Source organism: Haliotis cracherodii, unplaced genomic scaffold (genome assembly GCF_022045235.1).
Source record: "Haliotis cracherodii isolate W230 unplaced genomic scaffold, xgHalCrac1.p SCAF_17, whole genome shotgun sequence".
Taxonomy (NCBI): domain Eukaryota; kingdom Metazoa; phylum Mollusca; class Gastropoda; order Lepetellida; family Haliotidae; genus Haliotis; species Haliotis cracherodii.
Genome location: NW_027266272.1, coordinates 30,278,786 through 30,293,589, shown reverse-complemented (window position 1 = coordinate 30,293,589; position 14,804 = coordinate 30,278,786). Strand labels below are relative to the sequence as shown.

Below are 14,804 nucleotides of genomic sequence, written 5' to 3'. Positions count from 1 at the left end.
CCCCCCCCACCCCCCGAACACCAACCCTCTGCCCTGTGGCTATTCTCGGTCAGAATAGGTCTCCTGTTCATGCTTAAAATCTCAAAATGTGACTGGAATAATGATATACATTTTCACAAGCAATCAGTGTGTGACGAAGTCTCCAAACAGTGATCGTCAGATGGGCTTGCCAGTCTTGAAAGTTACTAGGCAGTTACAAATTTTACTAGCTTAAATTTATGACTGTTTATGTTTTCAGAAATGTGATTGTAGGTTGTAGGTTTTATCCAGAGTCAGGTTAACTGTGACATTTTAAGAAGAAGACGGCAAGAGTAAAATTGTCAAAATAGAAACGAAAACATTTATCGTCCCCGCAATGTTTGACATGTGTAATCAAAGTTTATTGAGTAACACAGCTTTTGATTGGTTACAATCTGTAGTTTAACTAATGAAAACACGTTTGTCATACAAGTGTTACAGTCACCCCAACAAAGGAGGAACTCTGTTCTCTTAACCTTGATTTTTTTCCGGCAGTTAATCAAACTTTTTTCATGGTTATATTGATCTACAGAAATGGGAAAACTTTTACAATTTTACTACTAAGAGGCGTGGTTATAAAAATCATCTATACTATTTCAGTAGCCGGGCCAGAGACATTTCCGATTCTTCAGTCTGACTGAAATTTTGCGAGCGGTGGGCCAGCCGGTCGGTGGCTATTTCGCACACTGCATGCAATGAATGAATATCAATGGATCATCCCTCCACATTTCACTAAGTTTGATTGACAGATGCCAAATTGAATATTCTTGTTCATCTTTATGTTGTTCGCTACTGATGTGATACATTAGTCTGATCTAGGGGTAGTTATCTAGTCTAGCAAATCTATCATATATTCATGAATTCGTCTGTTTTAGCTAACATGAAATCAATGGTTTAGGCACAAGAATATGATCTTGTCAATAATATTGTTCCTTGAATAATAACACTGTTCACTGTCAATTCAAATGGAACGTATTTCACTACGGGTACAAATTCAAAGCCACAGTGACGAGTTACAACTTTAATTGATTACTGAAGGAAAATCCCATTCTGTCTGAGGTTTCATTATTCATTCTTCAATATCATGAAAAACAATATCACCTTCTTCATATTTTATTGATGGACGACAGAAGAGATTAATGATGATGCAGATGGTCCTGTGCAGCAAGAAGAACCTGACATTCTGTTGTTGCCGCCAGTGATATTTTAAAAACATTGCTTTCACGATCAAAAGGGTTATTTTCTTTTAATAAATATCCCCAATACCTAGTGCATTCTCTTACAAAGTACTGTTTACATATTATCAAGTAATGTTGACATTTCACAAATTATCAATTAAGGAAATACAACAATAATTGTAGAACCTTTAAGGATTCCGGAAAAAGTAGTAACTGGTTGGTTTTACAAACATGCTGAACATTTTGTCATGCGTCCAATTTTAATGATGGAGAAAAGTCCAAAGTTAAACACAGCCACGAGGCCAATATTCCCAAGGCCAGTGAAAAAAAGGACCACATGCTTTTGCTTAAATCTCGTTATGTACAACAAACCACTTGTCCCAAAATGGACGCAATGACTTTTGGGGTCCATCCCTAAAATAGACACAAAATATTGCATACTACACACATAGAAAGTGAAAATGTTTGAGTCCACTTGATGCAGAAACTTATGTTTGAATCGCCACAGCCAATTTGATAAGAGACCTTTCATAGCATGTTACAACAACATAACTGTCCAAAGTTCCCTATTGTTGTTGATACAGTGGTCATCCTTCATTTTCATGTCAAGGACCCCTGATTACCACAGCAATACTACAGCACTACCACAGCAATGAAACAGCAATACAACAATAATGAAAAAGCAATACAACAACAATGAAACAGCAATACTACAACAATGAGACAACAATACAACAACAATGAGACAGCAATGAAACAGCAATACAACAACAATGAAACAGCAACACAAAAACAACGAAACAGCAGTACCATAGCAATGAGACAGCAATACCACAACAATACCACAATAATGAAACAGCAATACAACAACAATGAAACAGCAATACTATAGCAACACCACAATAACAAAACAGTAGTATAACAACAATGAAACAGCAATACTACAGCGATTAGACAGAAATGAAACAGCAATACAACAACAAAGAAACAGCAATACCACAGCAATGAGAGCAATGAAACAGTAATATCACAATGATGAAACAGCAACACCACATTAAGGAAACAGCAATACAACAATGAAACAACAATACCACAGCAATGAAACAGCAATGCCATGGCAATGAAATGGCAATACCACAACAATGAAACAGAATTAACACAGCAATACCACAGCAATACCAGAACAAGGCCACAACAATACCAAAGCAAATGAACAACAATACTACTGCAATGAAACAGAATTACCACAGCAATACCATAGCAATGAAACAGCGATACCACAGCAATGAAACAGCAATACAACAACAATGAAACAACAATACAACAATAATGAGACAGCATTGAAACAGCAATACAACAACAATGAAACAACTACAGCAATGAAACAGCAATGAATCGGCAATACCACAATAATGAAACAGCAATACAACAACAACGAAACAGCAATACCATAGCAATGAGACAGCAATACAACAACAATACCACAATAATGAAACAGCAACACAACAACAATGAAACAGCAATACTATAGCAACACCACGATAACGAAACAGTAGTATAACAACAATGAAACAGCAATGCTACAGCAATTAGACAGCAATGAAACAGCAATACAACAACAAAGAAACAGCAATACCGCAGCAATGAGAGCAATGAAACATCAATATCACAATGATGAAACAGCAATACCACATTAATGAAACAGCAATACAACAATGAAACAACAATACCACAGCAATGAAACAGCAATGCCATGGCAATGAAATGGCAATACCACAACAATGAAACAGAATTAACATAGCAATACCAAAACAACGCCACAACAATACCACAGCAAATGAACAGCAATACCACAGCAATGAAACAACGATACCACAGCAATGAAACAGAACTACCACAGCAATACCACAGCAATGAAACAGCAATACCACATCAATGAAACAGATTTACCACAGCAATAGCACAACAATGAAACAGCAATACCACAACGATGAAACCGTAATACCACAGCAATGTTACAGAATTACCACAGCAATACCACATCACTGAAACAGAATTACCACAGCAATACCATATCAATGAAACAGCAAAACCACAGCAATATCACAGCAATACCACAGTAATGAAACAGCAATATCAGCAATACCACATCAATGAAAGAACAATTTAACAGCAATACCACATCAATGCAACAACAATGAAACAGCCATACCACAGCGTTACCACAACAATGAAACAGCAATGCTATTGAAATACACAGCAATGCAACAGCGATACAACAATGAAACAGCAATACCACAAAAAATGAAACAAAAGTACCACGGCAGTACTACAAAAATACTACAACATTGCTACAGCAACACCACATCAATACCACAGCAACACCACAGCAATGAAACAGCAAAGGTTTGACGACTGACCAGTTGTGGGTGGGACATAATAGAAAGTGTTTCTCTCTCAAAACTTTTGTTTTCAATAAAAGATGTTTAAAAAATACCACCCCTCCTCTCTTGGAAAAGGAATTGTCCAATTTTATGCAGTCTAACCCAATAAATCAGAAAAAAATGATTAGGAAACGAAACAATTACATTAAATGTGAAAAGCAACATATTTTGCAACCATCAAACTCAAGTCATAGATCAACAGGCTGTTTAAGTCTAATGGAACCGAAAGACTGTTTGTTCACTAGCAAGACTTAACAGTCCTGACACCACAGGAAATTGGACGAGGAATTATCGTTGATATAGACAGATAAGGATGGTAACTGATTTATCATGCGAGAGTTCTAAACGATGTTGCTAATTTCCTGAATATCCAGAAATGCACTCAGATTTGCAAGAATCATTTCAAATTTTGTTAAATTTATAATATTTTTACTGTTAATTATTTTGAAAGAAGATAACACTCCTGATGGGAACATACATGTACTGGGGAGCGCTATCAGCTTTGTCAGCTTACCATTCCTAGATTATTACAATCAAGATTTGAACTTATTCATGACCCATAATAAAGTTATAGGAGGGACTGGTTGTACATTTATTGAGGCCTTTTCTGTTTATGACTGCCATTAAGTTGAACATCTTTTGTTAAAAACGAAAATAATTTTATTTCTTTATTAGTAATCACACAATTTTTATGACCAAATTAATGTCATATTGTAATTCAATTGAAAAAAGTGCTTCCATATTGCCGAGAGAGTGAATCTTTTACCGCTGATGAAATTCATAATATTTCCCAAATTGATTTTAAAAAATCAAATCACCCAAAGAGAAAGCTTTACTATGGATTTAAGCAAACAGCTGTGTAGCTGTCAGGATTGACCCATGACTGAGAGTGCCCCAGAGGAACGAAATGTAGAACAAAGCTGGCATAATATTGAGGGCTGGGTGCTAAATTTTGTGTTAATTTCCTGCCTGCCTAGAAATGTGCGTGATATTTACGAGCGAGGGATGTCAATCAGCTGACCAAGTGAGTGTCGGCGGAAATTTGGTCTGCAGTATTGCTGAAGTGAACGACATGACAATATTGCCAATGGAGTTGAGCGGATAGCATCCATCTTTGTTTTTAGCAAACCCGATTACTGAGATCGGGCGTCACTGATAATTGCCGACTGTCGCGACTGGTTACATGCTTGTGATGGTATTGATGATAGTGACATCGAGACCACGATCAACATTACTTTCGGACAGGTTAACGGTATGTCAATTAGTTTGCTAATTTGGATCTAAAAATATATGTACCCCAACACCAACATTAGCTGGTTATATGACATTGAGATCAGGAGTATTAGTCAATATGGCCATTACGTCAACACAAGTAAATAATGTTAATGATAAAATATGGAACTGTTTTTGTATGTCAACCACCTCATCATAAACTGATTCAGAGGACATGTTATTGTTATTGCCTGAAGTCGATGAAGTCGATGAATTCGATATATTTTTTATATGTCTTACCATCTATTGATGACGTTTTTTTCACAATAAAAACTGTGAACCAAGAAATAAACGAAACCATTGCCACGGGAGAGTTATAGACAATATAATAGAATTAAAAACATATCTTCTTCTCTGATAGGACAGCTCTCTGGAGGTTAACCCTCAGCGAACTCTGATCACCAAAAAGAAAAGAAGGATGCTTGGGTTTTTGAGCCAATCAGATGTCATCATTCTACAAGGATTTCAACTAATGAATACCCATAGAACACAAATATGCCGTCGACGGTACTCCCTTTTGGCGTCCAGAGGTCAGAAACGACAAGGTGCATAACTTATCCACAACACTATAATAGCGCAACCTTCATTATTTACCTTCAGGAATTGTTGTTTTAGCTCGTTTTCAAGATACAGAAATCAGACAGCCATATCTGGATGCCTCGCTCACTAAAACCATGGATTTAGAAGTCTTTAGATCTATAAGCAGAGAAGTATAGTATAGGAGTAAAAGATGTGATCTCAATGACTAATAATAACATTCTTCGTTGGACTTGCCGGGTGTCACGAAAAAATGTGATGTGAAATAAAATACGATTGTTGGGTTCTTCCTTTCTGAGTCTTGAGTAGAGACCATAAAACAATATTCTGTCCCGGATCGTATAATTTAAGTAGGCAATTGTCCCCAAAAATATGTAAAACTATTCACCATTCCCTTGTTTTGATCAGATGAGTAAACGTCTGTCTCGGCGTTGAGCTGCAATCATGTTTGCATTAACATTTAATGACAAATTTTGTGTTTGTCACAAACCAATCATCACGATCTCCAAATAGTAAAGATCAAAGGCCAGCCCTGGGTCAGTAATAATGAAATCTATTATCAGTAATTTACATGTCAGCTATTTCAGTAAACCTGGTCTTCAGATCGGATTCCGGTAATGATGCCCATTTAGATATCACCGAGCTGTCCCAGGTGAAACATGCAGCATATTTTAATGTTTGACAGTGATTCGGTTGTTCGTCCTTCTACCCAGGCACAAAGTCTTCAGTGAAGCCTTCTTCATTTATGTCAGGCAAATTTTGTTTGTTTGTTGTTGCACTCGGCAATACTCCATATGACGGTGGCTTGTAAATAATCAAGTCTGGACCCGGAAAATCGGTGGTTGATGTGAGCAACGTCCCTTGCCATCGGAGCGATGACATAAGTGCATCTATGTAGCCAAGGCTGACCACCCAAGATGACCATCCTAGATGATACATTGTGACCTAGATGATACATAGTAGCCTAGATGATACATAGTGGGCTAGATGCTACATAATGATTTATATGATACATATTGGCCTAGATGATACATTGTGACCTAGATGATACATAGTGGTCTAGATGATACATAATGATCTATATGATACTTGGTTGTTTGGTTTGTTGTTTAACGCCGCCCTCAGCAATATTCAAGCTATTTGACTGTAAATAATCGAGTCCGGATCAGACAATCCAGTGATTAATATCATGAGCATCGATCCACACAATTGGGATCGATGACATGCATCAACCAAGTCAGCAAGGCTGACCACCCGATCCCGTTAGTCGTCTCTTACGGCAAGCATTGGTTGCTGAAGACCTATTCTAGCTCGGATCTTCACGGGTTAAATGATACGTATTGGCCTAGATGATAGATTGTGACCTAGATGATACATAGTGGGCTTGATGATACATAATGATCTATTTGATACTTATTGACTTAGATGATACATTGTGACCTCGATGATACATAGCGGTCAATGTGAAACATACTGGCCTAGATGATACATAGTGCCCTTAATGATACATTGTGACCTAGATGATACATAGTGGTCTAGATCATACATCGTAGCCTAGATGATACATAGTGGCCTTAATGATACATTGTGACCAAGATTATAAATAGTGGCCTTAATGATACATTGTGACCTAGATGATACATAGTAGTCAATTTGAAACATAGTGGCCCAGATGATACATATTGTCCTTAATGATATATTGTGACCTAGATGATACATAGTGGTCAATTTGAAACATAGTTGCCTAGATGATAAATAGTGTCCTTCATGATACATTGTGACCTCGGTGATATATAATGGTCCAGATGATACATAGTGGGCTAGACGATACATAGTGGCCTAGATGATACATAGTGGCCTAGATGATGCAAAGTGGCGTTAATGATACACAGTGGCCTAGATGATACATAGTAGCCTTGCTGATATATGGTGGGCTTGATGAACCATAGCGGTCTAGATGATACATAGTGGGCCAGACGATACATAGTGGGACAAACGATACATACTGGGCTAGATGATTCATAGTAGTCAAGATGATACATATTGGTCTAGATGATACATACTGGTCGAGATGATACAAAGTGGTCAAGATTATACATGTTGGTCTAGATGATACATAGTGTCTTAGATCATACAGAGTTGCCTAAACGATACATAGTGGTCTAAATGATACATAGTGGGCCATACGATACATAGTAGGCTAGATTATACATACTGGGCTAGATGATACATTGTGGTCAAGATGATACATATTGGTCTAGATCATACATCATGTCCTAGATCATACATAGTGGGCTAAACGATACATAGTAGACTAGATTGTACATACTGGGCTAGATGATACATTGTGGTCTAGATGATGCATAATGTCCTAGAACATACAGAGTGGGCTAAACGATACTTAGTTGGCCAGATGATACATAGTGGGCCAGACGATACATAGTGGGCTAGATGATACACAGTGGTCTCAATGGTTCTTACTGGGCTGTATGATACATAGTGGGCTAGATGATACAAACTGGTCAAGATGATACATAGTGTCCTAGATCATACAGAGTGGGCTAAACGATACATAGTGGTCTAGATGATACAAAGTGGTCAAGATGATACATAGTGTCCTAGATCATACAGAGTGGGCTAAACGATACATAGTGGTCTAGATGATACAAAGTGGTCAAAATGATACATAGTGGTCTAAGTGACACAGTGGGCTAGATGATACAAAGTGGTCAAGGTGATACATAGTGGTCTAAACGATACATAGTGGGCCAGATGATACGTAGTGGTCTAGATGATACATAGTGGTGAAGATGATACGTAGTGGGCTAGATAATACATAGTGGCCAAGAGAATACATAATGGGCTAGACGATACGTAGTTGGCTATATGATACATAGTTGGTTAGAAGGTATATTGAAGACATCTTTTGTGTGTCCTTTTATGCAGCCTTCAGCACAATTTTTTGGGTTGACTCGAAGATTTGGTGGCCAGCATCACATATCACTGTAGGTCCGCACGTTCCCCAAACATTGACATCCCCAAAGCAGCCGTTGATAACCACTCCAGTGAGCACCTTCTAAAGGTCGCTACCAGATACCAGAATTCTGTATGCGTCTCCCTGAGATAGCTGACCAGTAGCTAGCTGCCAGATGGACATCAATTATTGCCACATATAGATGTCTGGCAAACCTCCTCAATCTGATTATCATCTCAAGGAGTACACATTGATTGCCATGCGAAGAGGACATTTGTTTGTCTTGAGATCAGCATTTTCGGTCTGGCAATATTTATGCCTAAAACGTTGATGTGGGCCCAACCTACTGGAACATTGCCATGGGATCAGGCAGTTAAGTCGAGTCTTAATTGTTGGAAAATCAGCTTGGGATTGACCGAAACACCGCAGTGTTTTTACAGCCGACACAGAATGTATGGATCTGGCCAATCGTGCATAAGAAATTGTAGCAACCAATGATTTATGGAGACGTTAATTTCAGAAATCTGCAAGTTTTGGTCAGCATTGTGGTGTAAATGTGTTGATTAATGAGAAAAGATTGAGAATTTATCGCGGTTTCCATGTAGATGGGGTATCTGTATCTTATCAAACGCATGGTGTTAATTACACTCTCTGCTCGTTAAAATTCTCCTTTGATGTGGTACTGGTCAGTGGACTGGTGGATTAGCTGGGCGAACAGACAAGGCGTGGTATGTTGACACAGGGCAATTGGTCCCTCAGCAGGACAAGGGTGGGGACGGCCCGCCACGTATCTAGGGATCAACTGCCTGAAATGGAAGATTAGGATTACACTGAGCACATGGAAGTGGGCGGAGTGTTTGTCAGTTTACCAAGACGTCACCTGAGAAGGGTATCATTTGCAAGCCTCTTCTTCAAGTCCTTCACTGAATTCTGATTAAATGTTCCAGCCAAGTGGAATAAACTAAACCTTGTCTTCACTGACTAAGGAGGTTGAAGACATATCAAATGGATCTCCCATCAAAGACGGATTATAAATGCTTATAGATTACTTCATGATTGGTTCTGTTCAACAAATTCTATTTTTCTTTGATTCATCATGGGGAATTACTGGATATATTCTGAATATTGCATCAACATGTGAAGAATGGGGTCAGTGTTGGCCATGCAGAGAGAGTGATCTCATCTGACTTTCTGTAAACACGTGTAACTGAGTGGTGACGATACACGTAGTGTTTGGAAGGATGACACTGTTTGCAGACACTGGGAGCTGAAACTACTACTGTAAGCAGACACTAGGAAGACACTAAAGGCATGTACTATATACAGACACTGTTGACAGACACTATAGGCAGACACTGTACACAGACACCATAAGCAGACACTGTACACATACACTATAGGCAGACACTGTACATAGACGCTACAGACAGACATTACAGGCAGACACTGTGCACATACACTATAGGCAGACACTGTACACAGATGCTATAGGCAGACACTGTACACAGACGCTATAGGCAGACACTGTACACAGACGCTAAAGGCAGACACTATACACAGATACTATAGGCAGTCACTGTACACAATCACTATAGGCAGACACTGTACACATACACTATAGGCAGAAACTGTACACAGACACTATAGGCAGACACTGTACACAGACACTATATAGGCAGACACTGTACACAGACGCTATAGACAGACACTGTACACAGACACTATATAGGCAGACACTGTACACAGACACTATAGGCAGACACTGTACACAGACACTGTATGCAGAAACTGTACACAGACACTATAGGCATACACTGTACACAGACAGTATAGGCAGGCACTACAGGCAGACACTGTACACAGACGCTATAGGCAGACACTGTACACGGACAGTGTAGGCAGACACTGTACACAGACGCTATAGGCATACACTGTACACAGACAGTATAGGCAGGCACTACAGGCAGACACTGTACACAGACGCTATAGGCAGACACTGTACACAGACACTGTAGGCAGACACTGTACACAGACACTGTAGGCAGACACTGTACACAGACACTATAGGCAGACACTGTACACAGGCAGTACAGGCAGACACTGTACACAGACACTATAGGCAGACACTGTACACAGACGCTATAGACAGTAACTGTACACAGACACTATAGGCAGACACTGTACACAGACGCTAAAGGCAGACACTATACACAGACACTGTAGGCAGACACTGTACACAGGCAGTATAGGCAGACACTGTACACAGACACTATAGGCAGACACTGTACACAGACACTATAGGCAGACACTGTACACAGACACTGTAGGCAGACACTGTACACAGACACTATAGGCATACACTGTACACAGACAGTATAGGCAGACACTACAGGCAGACACTGTACACAGACACTATAGGCAGACACTGTACACAGACGCTAAAGGCAGACACTGTACACAGACACTATAGGCAGACACTGTACACAGGCAGTATAGGCAGACACTGTACACAGACACTATAGGCAGACACTGTACACGGACAGTGTAGGCAGACACTGTACACAGACGCTAAAGGCAGACACTGTACACAGACACTATAGGCAGACACTGTACACAGGCAGTATAGGCAGACACTGTACACAGACGCTATAGGCAGACACTGTACACGGACAGTGTAGGCAGACACTGTACACAGACGCTATAGGCATACACTGTACACAGACAGTATAGGCAGGCACTACAGGCAGACACTGTACACAGACGCTATAGGCAGACACTGTACACGGACAGTGTAGGCAGACACTGTACACAGACGCTATAGGCATACACTGTACACAGACAGTATAGGCAGGCACTACAGGCAGACACTGTACACAGACGCTATAGGCAGACACTGTACACAGACACTGTAGGCAGACACTGTACACAGGCACTATAGGCAGACACTGTCCACAGACACTGTAGGCAGACACTGTACACAGGCAGTATAGGCAGACACTGTACACAGACACTGCAGGCAGACACTGTACACAGACACTATAGGCAGACACTGTACACAGACGCTATAGGCAGACACTGTACACAGGCAGTATAGGCAGACACTGTACACAGACACTGCAGGCAGACACTGTACACAGACACTATAGGCAGGCACTACAGGCAGACTGTACACAGACGCTATAGGCAGACACTGGAAGGAGCATTTGTTTTTGAAGAATACAAACAAACCCAACTGAACTCAGTTCTTTCTCACAGTTCGGAAAACGTTTGTGTTCAGTTTATGGATAATACAGTCTGCATCATATGACGCGAGAAAATGTAAAAATATCATATTTTTTTGCAACAAAAATGATTGACATCAGGGTCTTAAGTGACTGTAGGTGCCTATGCCGAAAAAAAAACATTTCCTTTTTTCAGCCTTGTGACTTGATCATCATATGAAGATAGAGTTGATATCTGGATTTGAACTTCTTTATTCATTCAATGCCACATTGTGGTACAGATGCTACAGCCATTACCGAAATGTTTCATTGAAAGAGTAAAGAAGATGAAAGATGATATGCCAGCTCTATCTCCATTGTTACCACAGCTTCTAACATGCTGCTCACAATGATTTATTAAAATCTGTTTCTTTGTCTGCGCAGCTGTTTTCGTCTATTCACCAGGTTTACCCTGTCTAGTGTTAAACTGAATCCTGTACGGTGTCACACAAGCTGTAATAACCACAGGTCATAGATTCTGTCATGATCCTCAGTCTGCCAGGTCCCTTGTGTGCCCGTGGGTTTAACCACAGTGGTAAACATCTGCGTGACCATGCTTTCCTCCCCTGTATCACAGGGTTTTCTTCCCACATTAGGCTGACATGCTGTGTTATTGTTCAAATTGAGCACAATTTTTGTCATTTATGTTGTCCTATTGATATGATGATATGTTTTGGACTATAGGACCGATGCTATTGGGGTAGTTTCTAATGGTTAATAATTATGTACAGAGCTATTCCTGTGTCGCACGTAACGCATATGCCTTAAACGTATGGTACCTGCATTTTCCCCTTATTCAGGCAATAAGACTTATACATTTACGCGTCATCAGAAATATTCTTGTATCATTGATACTTTTTCAGTTTGTAACAAATGTTATATTTGGGATAACACTTTCTTTGTAAAGTACTTTTTTGGGTTGAGTCCCGTCCGGGATTCGATCCCTCACTGCCAGAGTGAGGCACCTAATCGCCAGCACACAACGTCAGCGATCTAACCCACTCAGCCACCGAGGCTTCCACAAAAAGAAATTCCGACAACTGGTAGTCTAGATCACGTACTTTGTGTCCCACTCAGTGTGTTTATGGATCTGTTAATTCTAAAAGTGTGAACAGTGCAAATCTTAAAAAACAATTTTGTCTTCTAGCAAATGCAAGCTTGCGTGTTCAGTGGTGGAACTGCAAGACCGCGCTTGTTCAGCAGGATTCAGATGACTTCTGTACCAAAAACAACTACCAACTGTAGACTCCTACACAATGTAGATAAGTAATTTTACAATGTTACTATTCAAATGCAACTTTTCTCCTGCAGATGTTTCTACGGACTGTGAGTGAAGCAGCAAGAATCTTGGACGTCATGTTGCAGCCCAGAATCATTGTCTTCGGTCCCGACAGACTGGCCTTGTCAGACGCTTGGGAGGTTGTGTTGTATTGTCATGGGTGACCATAGTCGCTAAATTGTACCAGGATGTGTTCAACACGGACATATTCAGATATATCTGGGTCCACTACAGTATGATGTGATTAGCAGGGACACCTTCAGACCATGTTCAGATGGAGATGTGTTGTCAGTTGGGACATGATGAGACATATCTGGGTCCACTACAGTATGATGTGATTAGCAGAGACACCTTCAGACCATGTTCAGGTGGAGATGTGTGGTCAGTTGGGACATGATAAGACATATCTGGGTCCACTACAGTATGATGTGATTAGCAGGGACAACTTCAGACCATGTTCAGGTGGAGATGTGTTGTCAGTTGCGACATGATGAAACATATCTGGGTCCACTACAGTATGATGTGATTAGCAGGGACACCTTCAGACCATGTTCAGGTGGAGATGTGTTGTCAGTTAGGACATGATGAGACATATCTGGGTCCACTACAGTATGATGTGATTAGCAGAGACACCTTCAGACCATGTTCAGGTGGAGATGTGTGGTCAGTTGGGACATGATGAGACATATCTGGGTCCACTACAGTATGATGTGATTAGCAGAGACACCTTCAGACCATGTTCAGATGGAGATGTGTGGTCAGTTGGGACATGATGAGACATATCTGGGCCCACTACAGTATGATGTGATTAGCAGAGACACCTTCAGACCATGTTCAGATGGAGATGTGTGGTCAGTTGGGACATGATGAGACATATCTGGGTCCACTACAGTATGATGTGATTAGCAGAGACACCTTCAGACCATGTTCAGATGGAGATGTGTGGTCAGCAGGGACACGATGTGCACACCAGGTTCAGACAGAAAATGTTAAGCTTCCTGTTCAGACCAAATTCAGATAGCAGACATGCGTATTGAGTTGGGGCATGTTGAGACATATTGGGGTCTTGTGATTGACCAGCAGAACCTCGAAGTTATAATCTTTAGACACGGGTGCAATGTTCTCTTGGTCGTTGTGGGCATGTGTAGGCCATACAAAGACAGAACCCAGATTATTAAGTGAACTGACATATGAACAGCAGACAGTGTCAGACCATGGGCCCAGTGACTGTGTTTGACAATGGCTTAAATGAAGAAGAAGGTTGACAGATAGGCAAGTCCAAGATACAATTGAAGACTATTGATGAAAATGTTTGAGTACCCTTAAATTTACACGCCTAACACCTTATAAGTTATTGTAAGTAGACTTTAAATATCTGATGTGATAAGTTGGCATTCTGGTCAAGCAACTTTGGTCAAGGTTACAAGAAGAAGACGTCATTCTTTAATCAAGGTTACAAGAGGAAGTTATCTGTCTTTCGCGAAGGTTTCAAGAACGATACATCTCCCCCCCCCCCCCCACACACACACACACACACACCTCTGAAGTTACATTTGTAACTGACGTTCTGTCATGGTAGAAACTTCAAATGTTTTGTTACATTTGAAAAGTTACATATTCCATCTCAATTTCAAATAGAATATGTTTCAACTTTCATTGGGATGTGATCGGATGTTCCCTCCAGGTTGACCGATGCATGGGGTTATGTTTGGTCCACTTAAAATGTCACATTACAGAAAACATTTTATTTCCACTTGCAGCGAGAGTCACATTTGAACACGATCACCATATTTTATGCTTCAGAAACTATATGTTACAGACATATGAGACTCATTTTGTGAT

The 14,804-nt window shown here is 40.2% G+C and overlaps 1 protein-coding gene across 1 annotated transcript in view; it reads left to right on the top strand.

The window, feature by feature from the left end:
- Positions 1 to 13,071, top strand: part of LOC139464606 (zinc finger CCCH domain-containing protein 10-like) — a 188,988-nt gene extending 175,917 nt beyond the window's left edge. Inside the window, exon 4 of the transcript XR_011653122.1 lies at positions 12,995 to 13,071. The gene's annotated coding sequence lies outside the window, so the exon portion shown is untranslated. The remainder of the gene's footprint in view (positions 1 to 12,994) is intronic.
- Positions 13,072 to 14,804: the final 1,733 nt, after the last annotated feature.